Below are 15,567 nucleotides of genomic sequence, written 5' to 3'. Positions count from 1 at the left end.
GGTGCAGTATACAGCGTTAGAATGAATGCATAATAACAATAAATGTGCCAGCCAGGATTTGTAGACGGTACCACCTGTTACATGTACCAATAAGTAAAACACCGTATGTTAAAAATGCTTTTTTTCGTAGGACTTTTTCAATGTACAATACAAAATTTAAAAATATAGGTTACACAAACATCACTCTTGTCAGATTTAAAATTTACACTAAAAATGTATTATGTAACTTAGTAGACATTATAATAATAAATACGTACATCTCCCCTCCCCTCCTTATCCTCTCTTCAAGCATTTTTGTCCTTATCCCGCCCAATTTACAGTAACTTAATGTTCTTAAAATAAATATTCTAAAATCTTTGATTATTGAGTACATGAAAATAAAAAATTTATATGCATAAATTGTATAAATTGTATGTATTTATTTGATATGTAATATATTTTCTTTACTAACTTTGTATACTATTTGGAAATCTGTTATTAGTTTTGAGTTTATACACTATATCTGTTTGTTTACTAAAAATATGTATGTAGAACTGTTGATTTCCCAAATAAAATAAAATAAAATATTTGACGAAATAAAATTTATAAAAATACAATTTGGCCCAGTACACAACATTCTAATGAATACATAAACTATTCAGCAATTCGCATACAATTGCAGACATGAGTGGATAAAAGTATTATGTCGAAAATTAGAAAAATGTGCCTTTTTACATAAATGGATATTTCATGCACATTCTTTTCATATAAAGCCAACTACGCCATAAAAAAGTAGCAGAAAAACGATTTTGAGAGCGAGCAATGATGTTATTTTACTAACTATAAATTGAACTGGCGTTGAAAATTTTAACCTCAGATATCTCTCCGTTTTGTTTTTGTCACTTAACACCTTTATCCACTTATGTTTTCCATTACAATTGTAACATGTATTTTTGTAGATATTTTTTGATAAAACAGTTTAATGATTTAAAAAAAAAATCTATTAAATTCCTTGTTTTCATTTTTTTTTTAATTGACCAATGAGCGCTTTTGAGTAGTTAAGTATATATGCATATGCAATCACTTGTATTGAATCAATAAATTCAATTTGTATTTTATAAAAAAATTTATACTTTAATTATTTAAAAAAAACATGTTAAATATATGAAACGAGAGCAATTTTAGAACAAGAAGCTCAACAAAAAAAATGTACCCGAGGAAAGTAAGTAAAAATTATTAGGTATATGTTATTGATAAAAATAAGTAGTGTCCATTTTTTTATTGTTTCAATATTTATGTTTATTATGTATATTTTTTCATTGTTTTTAAACCAAATAAATAAAAATTGTGCTCTATGATAAAATTGTGTATTTTGTGCATTAAATCAAAATAATAAAAAAATAATAATATGTAGATGTTCAAACATAGTCGAAACTTAAACCAGCCAATGACAGGTCATAAGCCCTTGGCATCCATATATGATTTCCTAAAATGTTCTCCATTTTCGTTGTTACTTGTTCAGCTTCGTATCTATTAAAATCATCTAAATATAATTTTAAAATGTTAATATTGATAAAAAGCGTACGTAGGTACGTCTTAAATCTAGATAATAGTATATTTATAATAATTATCATACACTATGCAGCCAAACATTTTAGAATAGATACTCTACATCCGCTAACACCTTGATACCTGCTATAAAAAATCTCATCTAAATAAATCCATTTTTTCTTTTTCCATTAACACCGCGAGTCCTGGGGACCGTTCGCTTTTATTTACTTTTTACTCCCTATTGTTAGCGGGGAAATGGAACTGGTCATATCATTGTGTAAAATGTGCGAATTCATATATTTTAATTGAAACCTTTTATAGGCCGTCCGGACCCTTTGTGCCCTCTGTTTTATCGACTGTCACTTTGAAAGATGCGTCCTTGGGTTCTTTTACAAACGCCGATAAAAAACCGACGCATAATGGTAGATATAATGAGTGTCTCTGGGAGCTTGCCGGCGCGCGGCGGCGCCAATTAAAAAACTGTTTTGTTCGTTTTTGGGCCGGGCTTGAATACGTTTTTTTTAATACGCTTTTAAAAATATTTACATATTCGTCAAACTCATCTTGTTTGTCATATTTTGAAACATGAAATTCTTGTGGAAGACAAATCAAATCCGGCGTTCTTTAACACATTTAATTTTTAAAAGTATTGTTTGTCAAACTCACTTTATAAACTCCGGTGACAATTGTCGTCAAGCGAAGGCAATACAATTGGGTAGGCTATTTACTGCGGATGCCTTCCGAGAGCCTTAACCACGCTTGCCTTCTTTACAAGGCGGTTATCGACGTCCTGGACGTCCACTGCTGACTGTTCCTCGGCAGTTTATGTCAAAACTTCGGGACGAGAAAGTGCCTTGGGAGGACGCAAAGAAGTTGGCAGCTGATAGAGATTCATCTAAGCTCTATGTGGATACCATTAATCTCCACCACCGTTTATGTCTTCCTACAAAAAAAATGTCTATAAAGTGGGCTTAGCGCCTAGTCCGTTCTCAGTGAACGATAAAACTAGCCGCTTACCCCAGCTTATTCCTTCAAAAAAAAAAAGCACTATATTTTACGTCTTTAACCGAGTAGCGTTTTTTTAGTACTAAAACAAGCTTGAATATTACCAATATTATTTGAAGATAATCCATTTGGAAACTAGTATTTAGAACATTTCTTCCGTAGGACTACTTTTCTTTGATATGATACCATTGACATATTACGTATCACAAAAGACATATGGCGTTTGCAGTGGCCATTTATGGCATTATTAATTCTAAAAGGAATCGGCCAGTGCTCAGTGTTGGTATTTAAATCATACTGGAAATATCTGCCAAAAGTCATTGTTGTATTTTTTAGTAAGCTTTCGTGCAAGTATTGTAGTACAAAAAATATTTTCATGTTTGGATAATTTATAAAGCGCCATTTTAGTGAAAATAACCTCAAGGGAAAAATAGTAAAATAGCGCAAAATAGTCTAGAACAAAGCTACGTTTATCGCGTGGTTAATAATAATTGTTGTTTGAGTTGATTTTCACAGAACCATAGAAAAAATAGTCATTTATAATTATATAACTTACATATTATGTACTTATATGTAGTTACAAATTAATTGTCATTTTTTGTAGATTACCTATAAAATAAATTACGGCTCGCCACTGCAGGCGGGGAGATATCATAATTTTATGGAATTTTTGAAGTTTTGTAGCCATGTTATGTAAATAAATAGTTATTTGGACATAACTTTGTCCCCATTTAGATATTTTTAATACAAAATTTTGTGACTTCAAAAAAAAAACTTTTTGAAACACTGTAAAATAAAACATGTGTCAGTGTGTAATAAGTTTATGTTCCTTTAATTATGTTTATTTAATTATAATATCAAAATTTTGAATTGGTCAACTATATTATGAAAATCCCTCTCTTCCACTCCTCCACTCTTATTTTCTCATTTTTTCAGAGCTTTTTTTTTCTCATGTCTTATATAATATATTATTTTTCTCCCTACTGTGTAACATGTTCTCTCATTATATTTGTGAAAAACTTTAACAGGATGTATGTATAATTTTTTATATTTTATATTCTTATATAACAACTGTTGTTTTTCCTTAATAAATAAAAAAAAAAAAAAATAAACGTGGCTGAATTGCGCTTTGTAGAAATGAAATCGTTTGCGAAAACTGTTACATAATTTCGTCTAATTATAGTAATGCTTGTCAGTAAAATAGCAATGAAATTACGTTATCAAAATGGTTGACATATTGACAAGTATTGATTGACATAATGACATTTAACATTTTGAGCTAGTCGGGTCATTCATGCAAAGGTCAAAAGATCATTATGTCACTTGGTTAAATTATTTATCATTACTTGTCATGTAATAATATTATGTTCGTGTCATGTAACTCAAATGGACATGTTTAAATAAATACGAGATTTGCGCTCGCCATAACAACACAAAATGGAGGATTGAGATAAGAAAATCAGATTTTATCAAAATATTTGAATCTGCAGTTAATCAAAACTCTCAATAAAAACAGTTTGGTTACGAAGCTTTTATTCAATATTTTTGTACATGTAAAAAATACTGAAAATAGCAACAAAAAAAATGCAAAATATTATGTCTATATTAAAATACTTGTTATCTTCTTCTTCGTTTTTTAATGGCCTTTCCACCTCTAAACTGAAAGTTATCAACAATACTTTGAATATCTCTAACTTATTATTGACAAGTATTTGATTTAACCCTCTAGGGAATTATTATGGTTAATAATAATGTATTATTACGCTTTTTATTAAGATTGACATTTAACAATAAAAACATGGAAGTCAAGTATAGGCATTAACTGGAGTTATGACCTATCATTAGCTGATTAAAGTGGCCACTTTATACACTGGGTAATTGGTCTCTTTTTTTAACGCATTATGATGCATAGGGCACTGTTTTACACCAACCGCAGCGTATTTAGAACTTTTACATTTTGAGAAAACATTTTTAGGTCGTGCACTTCAGGTGGCTAGTCCAGGAAACATGAACAATTCTAGTTTTATAACTCCCTTTAAAATAAACATTTCGTGTCAAATATGTCGGGAATTGAACCCTAGACCTCTTGTATGGTAGGCATTCACGCTGACTATTAGAGCATGACGCGGACAACAAATTATTATTATTATTACAGGACAGCGAATGTATAAATGTTGGTAATACATCTACTTATTAAAACATTAAACAAAGCCGCGTATATAGAAATATCGAAAGTATTAATTCGATAATCGGCTGACTGAAACCGGTCAATTGGCGGTTCTCTTGTTTTATCGGACGTAATTTGAAAATCGAACACGAATTCTAGAGGCACCAGCTGACTGTTCAAACTTTAATTATAGAACATGGAACCATATGGACAGCGGACATCCAATCAGATAACAGGTATGTTCCATTACGTCACGCGATTCGTTCGATTATTTTAAATTTACTTCCGTCAAACGAATTAGATTTTCAAACAATTTATACATCAATATTACACGTATTTTTTAATATATTCCAAGCATATTTTTTATGATCTGAGAGTTCGAAAACCAATTTTTTATTTTTTTTTATTTCAATAATATAAATATTACCATACGTAAAGTCTAACTGAATTGAATCAAACAGTTGGTTCTCAGAACAGTGATCTTATCATAAAAAAAGCCCACTGTATTATACCTCTTAATTTAAAAAAGGGGAGTAAAGTCTTCACTGACTGGGATTAAACTGATTGGACATGATCAATTCGCCGAAATGATTACAAAACTTTTTAAAAACCTAAAAATACTTTTTGGAAATGAACGGCAGTTACGCGTCCCGTTACAATACTGCCACAATCTCAGTTATCTGCGATGTTCCACCAATCTCAGTTATCTGCGATGTTCCACCAATCAGCTGCTTATGATGTTAGGGCTATTCTCCAGCCGTTCTCTGAAAGATGCTATCTGGTGCTGCAGCAGTCCATTCTAGTTAGGAAGTCTAGGAGCAGCAAACATTCCACTCGCGCCACAATGTCGGGAAAGGTTGTGAAGTGTAGGGCTCTGTATCCATTTTTACAGCACACTTTCATATACCTAATACTACGTTGATTGTATTTGCACCATGGCTCACTGATGTATTGCTGCGCGTATAGAACCTAAATCAACCTGTTCTTTACTTCCACAAAGCATCGATACATTATTATTACTTTTTTTAATTCAAATTTCGTTGATAAGCCCTTACGGGTTACATACATTAAACTAAATATTTTTTACTTTTAAAATTCACATTCTACTGTTAAAAATAATATTTTTTACATCTTTTTTAAAGGTTGTCTGAATTTTTTGTTTAGTTTTGTCTGGTAGTTTATTGAATAATTTCAGACCATGGTTAGTCTCGATTGTCCTTTTCTCGTTTTAAAAGGTTGTATTTGATATTTTTCTGATATTCTCGTATTGTGTTCATGTTAACTATAGTTTTTTTCAAGTTTTAATCCTTCGTCTACAATTACATCAGTAGCTAATTGATGAATACATTTTAAAGATTCTAGTTTAAAGAGGTAAGTTACATTTAATAGTTTAGTTTGTTTAAAAAGTTCTTTAGTTAATGTAAATAGGAAAGGTCATATACTAACTTTAATATTTTATTTTGCTGTCTTTGTAGTCTGTTTAGGTCATTTTGATTCCCTGTTCCCCATAGTAGTTGCAAAAAACATATTTTAGTTTATACATAGGCTTCATACATTTTTTTTTCCTTTATTGGAACAAAGTTTTTGATTTAAAAAGAAGACTCGATAAAGTCACCACTTTGCTAATTAAATTGTTGATATGAATTATCCATGTCAATTGTATGTCTATTGTTAGTCCTAAGTATTTAACATGTTCAATTTCAGTTAGTCGTTCATTATTTGTGTAAGCATCTACTTTGTGACATTTTTTTCTAGATTCAAAATGGAAAATATTGCATTTTTTTCATTAAGTGTAAGTAAGTTTGTGTTTGTCCATTTAGTCGACATAGTAAGGTCTTCGTTTATGTCATTGTTTGTTAAAACGTAATATATCTTATTAGTTTTTTAATTGGGTTCGAACCGTCAATAGGGTTGCAGTAAGTCACATCTTGCTGGTGGGTATGATTCTATTAAATGCTGCAAATGCCCAGTTGTATTCCACCGGCAACACTACTGACTAGTCCAACTCGTTAGCGTCCACGTCGCGAACCCCGGGAAATGGGATCACACTCATAACGGTGTGATCACAGCAGATAACGAGAGGATGAAAGGCGAGTTTCTGGCGCCTCCAAACCAGAACCAACCAGCTAAGGAAGTGTAACGGCGATGGAAAAATCAACCAGAAAAGGTAACGGGAAATCACTTTGGTAATCTTTTCCCAAGAATCACTATGGCGAGTACCTCCAACAAGCAGTCGTCCTGGCCTCGGAGTAATGCAGGACCGATATGTTTTTGCTATAGCGATCGACAACGTCGGGAGAACCTGAAAAGGCACCGCATAAAAAAAAGTTTTTGAATGTATTCAAATATAGTGCCGTAACTATTTCTTGAGGCAGAAGATTTAACCCATCCACCGATCTATCGTTGATGAACCGTTGTGCTAGATTTTAAATCGTAATAAATTCCTTCTCATTTACGTAGTTTGCATTCCTGTGAACCATTCTATGAGTTTCGATAAGGTCGCCTCTTGCTCTTGGCTATTCTAATGTGGACAGGTCAAGTCTTCAAAGCCTACCCTCATACGGAAACCTACACAAAGCGTGCGATATATTAGCAACACGTCTCTGCACTTTCTCCAGCAAGACGATGTCCTTTCTGAAATACGGATTCAGTACTTAAATCTCGTGTTTAGCGAAAGGTCTTGTATTCTTTATTTGTTTGCTCAGATTAATTATGAATGGTAGAATGGATATATTTGTGGGAAAACGCCGAAAGACAGGAAGCATCAGCGTGAATAATCGTCAGCATTCGCGACCAATTCAGATGTCAGATCTTGAGACCAATTTGTTAATTCTCGACAAATATTTACATTCTCATCTCCATCAGAAAGAATCCAAGCCTGGTTTCCACGGGTTTAACGGGTGTCCCAAAAATAATGGTAAAAAAATAAGTATTTGTTAATAAAATATATTCCGAGGCATACATAATGCGTAAAAATTATAAATTAAAAAATGGTCAAATAAACTCAGTCACTAGAGTAAAAGGAAGCTATCTTCTCTGAAATTTCTTTTGGCGTGAAAGATGGCGGTTTAGTAACAACATTTCATAACATAACTTCAATAAAGACACTGGACTAAAAGTACTTCATGTTGAAAATAAAATATTAAATTTAGATAACTTAGAAATGTTAGTAATAAATAACCGATACTTAATCAGAAAAAAATATTAATAACCAAATAAACAAAATTTCTTTTCGTCCACTAATGTCTAGCTTCAAAAATAATAATATCAAATTACCACCCTTTTAGGAAAAAAAAATATTGATTTATTGGGTCCACGTGTAATATTTAGTAAACATGATAAAAATAAAATCGGAGAGAATTCATTAGTTACGTAAACCTTGAGGAAGAATCTTGTTTGCTTTGAAACCGGTCGGTGGAAAAAAAAATGTGGTTAAAAACAAAGTTATTTTATTTATTTTATTTTATTTTTTATAAAAACATTTCTATTTCATCTTCACAATATCTACTTCGCAAAAAATCACAAAAAAAATTGAAGAAAATTTAATGTAGTTGAACCAGACAATGACAAGCTGTGTACCCTGCTAATGCTTAGGATTTTTATTCTCTCCTTAAGGAACATAACCTTCTTTATTAAAATATCTGCTATACTTTTTTTTTAATAGTGGTGCGGGACGTGAAATATGTAGTTAATTAATAGACAGCATTTGTATATACTTTAAAAAATATAAATTAATCATTTTTAAGATCTGAGTCCAGGCGGAATGAAAAATACAATTATGTGTGTAAAATACAATAAATAATATATATAATAAAATATGTAAGGAATCATGAACAAGTATTTTTGAGTAGGCGACTAGTCTTATCCGTCTCTTCCATTTGTTGACTTTTGCGAAGTTGTCTATTATATGAAATAATTCAGCTAAATGAATCTCACCAACATCAACAAAAAAATTAAATCTTTCACTGCACAAATGCCAATAGATCGAGGAGCTGAAGAAATATAATCGGTATTGTAGGATGGGGTGGTGCATATGCCAATATATTAAACCCTCTTAAAATAGAACATATATTAATTATTGAAGTCATTTTAAAGAAACCCTCAACATTTAATACGGAAAGTCAACAGTAGACACTCTGTATAAAATAAATTATATTATACAAATGTATAAAGAAGAAAAAATTAAAGAATTTGAGATGAATAAGTCACTCAGATACCAACATAATATTAAAGTTCCTAAATTCCATACAAGTCATGCTCAAAATAGCTTTGTCTTCAAAGGTGTAAAAAAATATAATAATCTTCCCAATGAACTAAAAACTATTAAAAATAATATATCAATAAATAAATTTATAGTTAATCTAAAGAAATTTTTTGAATACGTGTAAAAACAACATTAAATTTTAATTAGTATGAATGAATTTTTTTTTTTTTTGCTTTATATATCCTATGTTTTTATTTTTCTTTCTCATGTACTAGTATTTAAAATTATGTAAACTACTATAAATAAACAACAAAAATAGTGTAATTCACTCTCCAAGCACAAGAGTTGGTCTCTTTTTTAAAGGAGTTACAGTGATAACATTGACTAGATGTGTAAAAGTAGATATGTTTGGAAATTTTTAAAAACATGTACTTTTTATGAAATTTAATAATGAAAAATAATAAAAATAAACGTCGACAGAATAAATAATGTTACACAGTGTGAAAAGTGGTTAATGAACCATCCAATGACAATCCATACGCCCTGTAAATGCCTAAACTTCCAAATTATTAGGTAGGTGAATCCCTAGGGAGTAATGTCAAGCCATGTCAAAATATTGTTGATACAAATAAATTAGAAAAATGGGCCTCATCTTTCGTGCTGCCCAGTAGGTAAATATTTATGATTATTTAAGCAAAAGAAAGCATACTTCTCACGCATTTCTCAAATCGTGCGTCATTTTGGTAGTCCGCGAATGCACTTTACAGTTTTGCAAAACATTTTCCCATCAGTACTGTTTAATGAGAGATAATACTTGTATCTAAAGATATTATCTCTCGTGTTCCGCATAACAATAATTATTATTTACACGAGCTAAGAGTCTAATTATGTTGGCAGAATATGACGTCGGATGTCATTCATTAAGCCGAAATTCTAAATAAATTAATGAATTTATGAATGTATCTGACGCGAGTGAAGGTTCGATGACGATAATCAATTTATAACGTAACAGAGAATAGACGTTTTGTATGTTTTTTGTCTTTTTTTGCTCATTATTTCTCGTCGTCAAATCAAGCGGAATTTTATTTATTAAAATACTTAATCGTATTTACAATTTTTTGTTAAAAACTTTTTCCAGTAAGAAAAAAATTTACAAAAAAAATATAAAAATTCTACCCCTACTTCCCTTTATTCATCCTTCACCACTCCTCATCACTTTCCATTTTTTTCCCACCCACTATCTCTTTGTTTTTTCTCTATTTCTTTTATTTTAATTTATATGAACAAAATTGTGTCAATTACTTATCATTTTTTTTTTATATATATAACTCTCCCGTGCGCGTTATGTTACTGAACTGCTTCTAAACAGCCAAACCGATTAACATGCGGTTTTCAGCGAAATGTAGATCTTTGTACGGCGCGTGCTCGTAGATATTAAAATTTTTCATAGAAAAAACAAGTTAGAAGCACAAATATTTTTTTATCGACCCACCAGGGATGCATTCGACAAAAATACATGTTCTAAAAAATTGGAAGGATGCTGTTTTTTGTGTTGAAAAGAAGTTTATTTTTGAATTTTTACAGACAACATTGGATGTTGATGGATCCCAATTTGTTGACATTGTACTGTTTTTTATCCTTCTGTAATTTTTTTACTTGGAGATTGGAGTTTCGCAAGTAAGTCATACGATTTAAGACGTCGAGCGAACCCATTCCAATCCATGGTAAGTTAACAATTATCTTTTTTTTACTATTTTTTTTTATTAATAAAACCCATAATGCATATAGTAGATATTATACTACCAGGAACTATCATTTGTCTCATTTGGGACCGTACATAAAAGGAAAATGTTTTTGTGACAAAACATAATATCATACATAGTTAATACATCCGAAATAGTAAGAAAACATAATCGAAGAAACATAAAACACTACTTTACACCATCTATATAAATTACATTAATAACTATCACTATCAAAAAGATTTAAGAAATATTTTTTATGAACATATTACAACAGAGATGAAGAACATTTAAGAGAAGGTAATATAGAAGTCTGGGCATCTACAGAGCTTATGACATGTCGATTGGCGGCCTCCGTGGTGTAGTGGTCAAGACGCTTGATTCACGCACGGAAGGTTCCGGGTTCGATTCCCGGTGAGAACACAAAATTTAAAATGTGATTTTTCTCAAGCCTGGGTGCTCTGTGATGTGATTCACCGCTATAATTAGGCCTCCTGGCCTGTTGTGGTGCAAAAAAAAAATGTAAAAAATGGCTGGTTTAAGTGGCCACTTTACACACTTTGTAACGTTCATTATTATGCCCATATTTCAACATCTATATTCCTTCAATTCTTTCATCTGTTGATGTTAGTGAATGTTACAGTGTGTAAAGTGGCCACTTAAACCAGCTATTGAAAGGTCATAAGCTCTGTTAGTGCCTGGACTTCTATATTACCTTCTTTTAAATGTTTTCCCATCATTTTCCCATCTTCATCTCTGTTGTAATGTGTTAATTGTATTTATTAATAAATTAAATAAATAATTTTAAATTGTATTAATTTGTTGTACGAAAAACCAATTAATGGAACTTACTAATTAATATTTCTACTAGTAAAATATTGTAATGGAGCGCTAGATGTATGAAATAAAAAGTACACGAAAAGTTTACGGAAATTAAAAATAAAAAAACTGTTGGAAAAATGTTTATGACTTCACGAAAATGAGGTATTAAAAATATTTTTTAAGGGGCTGCTAATTAGACATTTATCTGAAAAGCCATTGGAAGTTTGAAGACCTTTAAAAAGTTTTTTCGTCGTAACTCGTAACGTAGTCGAGGGTTGGAGAAAACTTAAATACTAAGTATGAACGCTTGTGTTATTGGTTAATTGGCCCAGAAACGATTGTTTCTCAAACTTTGACCTAACTGTGGACTTTCAAAAAACGTTTTAATTAAACGATCTGTACTTTGTTAAAAAAAAGAAAAATAGGTAAACATGCTTTTTACCTTTAAATTTTTTGTTGGTTTATGGATTTGTGTTTTCTACTGGTTATAAATAATTGAAGTGAAGATATGTGCCCGTATTGAGGAGTACTCGTTAGTGTACTTGCCTTCTCTCTTGGGTTCTGGGTTTGATTTCCAGCGAAATCGACTAGAAATATTTATTTTGTCGGAGAGTTTTTAACGCAATAGTTTTTTGTACATTACATTTTTTCTTATTTATTTTCTTTCCTGGATCCTCTTCCTGTCTCCTTTCAAAACTCATTATCTGATCTCGCCTTTTTCAACATAAAATGTGTTCAACGAACTTATTTTGTAAAATAAATTTATATGCAGGACAACATTAGCTACCGATTAAAAAACTGCTGTTATTTAATGTTTCGCGGTAGTAGAATTCATGGTGAATAAATAATAAGTGGTGGTCCCGCGGCTATTGTCGCGGGACTCACGAATCAAAGGTCTACGGTTCGATCCCTACTCCATCCCGACTAAATTAAAAATAACTTAATTAAATTAAATAGAATGAAAAAATAGTGATTTCACATAACCAATAGTTTTGCTATTATTTTGAAGATGGATTTTTTTTTTCTTCAATGAAATAGTTAGTGTATTTAATTTAATTACCTCTATTAACACAGCGCTTAGAAAAATATGCTTTAAAAGCGTTGTTTTTCTAAACAATAAATCAAACCAATTTCGAAAAATATTTTGAGAGTCCTGGAAGTAAAAATAATCTAATATAACTCCTAATTTTAGGAATTTGCAACTAGGAGAAGATGCTGAAAGAGGGATCGACGTCACCCTTTCTGTTTTCAGCAAGCAAGCTTGGGTGACTTCAGACAATGCCTCCGCGATATTAAACGGAGGGGATCTTTATGATTTTTATTTAATAAACATAAGTACCTGGATACCTTTTCTACTTTCTGCGCTCTTGGGGTAAAGAAACTGTAAAAATAAATCATAAATTTGCATTCAAAATGGAGGTTAGGTGAAAATTTGATGCATTAATTTTTATAAGATCACGCTGTTTTATGTAATCTACCAACCTAGGACTAGTTTCTTGTTTTGATATTAATAACGCACAAAACAACCTTTTTGTATTCCACGAACGTCCGCAAAATTTGTCTTTATCAAAAAGCATTTTCAGTACAGATTTCTTGTCAATTATTTATGAACCGTAAAAACTTGTTATAAAAAAAATTCTTGGTCAATTTTTGTTTTTATAAATTATGAAAAAACTTGCTATTTTATCTTTATTGCTAGGCAAATAGTAATTTTAGTAGTAAAATACAAGAAAACACAGCACATATTAGACAGCTGAAATTGGTAAAAAAAATGTATTTACATAATTTTAGTAAGAATTTTGTGTTGGAATAATTATTGTTTAAAATGTAACCTTAAAAATTCTCATCTGAGCAGTACTAATTGCACACCTCCAAAACTGCTGTTTTTGACTTAAGTATGCCGAAATACTACTGAATAATAATATCTTAAACACAAGAATTTACCGCATAATTCATAACAATATTTAGTAGAGCTTTTGTAAAAGCAAAAATTTCAATGTTTTGCTGATTTTTTTCAAATTTAAGAAACAATAATGGCACACTAATTCTTATTGAAAACATTTCATACTAGAAGGCACAAGTGAGTAAATTTTAAGTTTTCGAGAATAAATGTTAGTTTACTAAAAGAGCGAGTGTTAATAAAAGTGCTTTATTGTAAAATGAGTTTGTGCCACGAGTATTTAAGGGTTGGAAATAAAAAAAAATGAAAAAACCAGTTAACCTAAGGTTGTAAAATTATAAAACATATTAAATAATATTATTTGAATAACAAGAAATCAATATAAGCCATGCAGCTGACTAAATATGAGACCTTAGACCACTTTCGTGCAATCTGTGCACACTGCTACTTTATACTTACCCCCTTCTTATCAAATATTCAGCTTGTATGGAAAATAATTAAAATTCCACCCCCTCCGCCTTCACCCTTCCCTTGATACGTCAGCCCTTCCTCTTAATTATGATGAATTTACAGAGCCTCTATCTTCTATCTGGCCCACTCTTCTCCCTCTCTCTTGTGACCTCATTATATCATTCGTCCCCTTCTATCACTCCCTTGATAAGGTTTAACGACCTAACCCTTTCCATGCTTTTGCGATATCACAATTTTTTCAGGGTTGTCCAAAAAGCAAAAAAGTAAAAATACAAAAAGAAATCAGGAACAAGCCGTTTTTAAAGTTATTATTCGTTATTAGAAGAAGTTATTATTCGTTATTTAAAGAGAGAAGCAAATGACACTATAAATGGTTTTTACCTATCTATATTTATTGTTCATATATTTTTAATGAATGTTATGAAATATTTAAATATGACTTTTCTGTCTTACGGTTTCGAAACGTATCCATTTTTTCGTTAGGAAAGTAATTTTACTAACGTGCAAATACCACTACACATTTTATTGGGATTTAGAGCAAAAAGGATTCTGAAAAAGAAACGGGTATCTCTGGAAACTGGTAGACATAGAAAAGTCGGGAAATGGTAAAATACAAACATTAATTGAAATTTTAGACCACAAAATTAATGCTATAAATATTAATAACATAAATTTATATTAAAAGAATAACAATATCACTCAAGAACTGGAGTATTTATTTTTTAAGTTAATATAATATCAAAATCAAAATAAAAATTTCTAAAACTATGCTTTTTTTGTTTCATTTTTGGGTATTGTGTTTACAAATGTAAGGTCCAGAAGGCTGAAAAATACAGTTTTGTGAGTTTAATCGAATCAGAACTCACTAAGAGTATTTTCAATTGGATGCCAACTCTCAGGTGAAAATTCGACAGGCACGAAGAAATCAGGTGAATTATATTGTTGTGCGCATTGAATTGCCATACTAGTAGTCCTAAGTTCGAGTTCTTGCAGAGTACACGTGAAGTACGCTGCATAGGGCACAGCTGTGTAATCGTAGTGTACCCTAATCATTTTTGTTTCATTAAGGTACGATGATCAATTTCGTGCTTTAAGTGTCAGCCCAAGGACTACGAAATATTCAATGCACATAAAAAAATAACTGTCATCACATTTTTTGTACTCTTTTTTATTTACTTTTTTGCATTTAAATAAATAAATTTGGGTTGGCCCTAATTTTTCGTCTGTTTACGGAATTTATTATGGGTCCTTCGGATCATCATTCCGGATATTGGGCCACAGGGCAAGAGGTTGGAGGAGGGTGGAGGACGCGGTAGATGGGGAGGTACCCTTAGGGATCAGGAAGTACCTACCCCTCCCAATGCACTTCCGCTTTCTTCACCTACACCGGATGTATCAAACGATAATGAAAATGACTAAAATAAACAGTATTTATTTTTAAATATATTTATTTATTTATTTATTTATTTATTTATTTATTGATTTACACGCCCAATGGGCTTTTACATATTTTAGAAATTACATTTAAGTGCAGCAGTGAAACATAAGTATGTAAATTTGGTTAAAATAAAAGATAACATAAGAAAAGCTAAAAGATACAATAATAAGTAAAAATCAGGAAATGTACCAACATAGGTATATGGTACATAGAAAAATATTTAAAAAAATTATATATGAAAACATACACGCATACATATACATACATAAAAGTTTATACATTATTAAA

This window comes from Micrasema longulum, unplaced genomic scaffold, assembly GCF_059751315.1.
Source record: "Micrasema longulum isolate JH-2025_06_02 unplaced genomic scaffold, ASM5975131v1 h1tg000402l, whole genome shotgun sequence".
Taxonomy (NCBI): domain Eukaryota; kingdom Metazoa; phylum Arthropoda; class Insecta; order Trichoptera; family Brachycentridae; genus Micrasema; species Micrasema longulum.
This window is presented reverse-complemented; position numbering follows the sequence as displayed.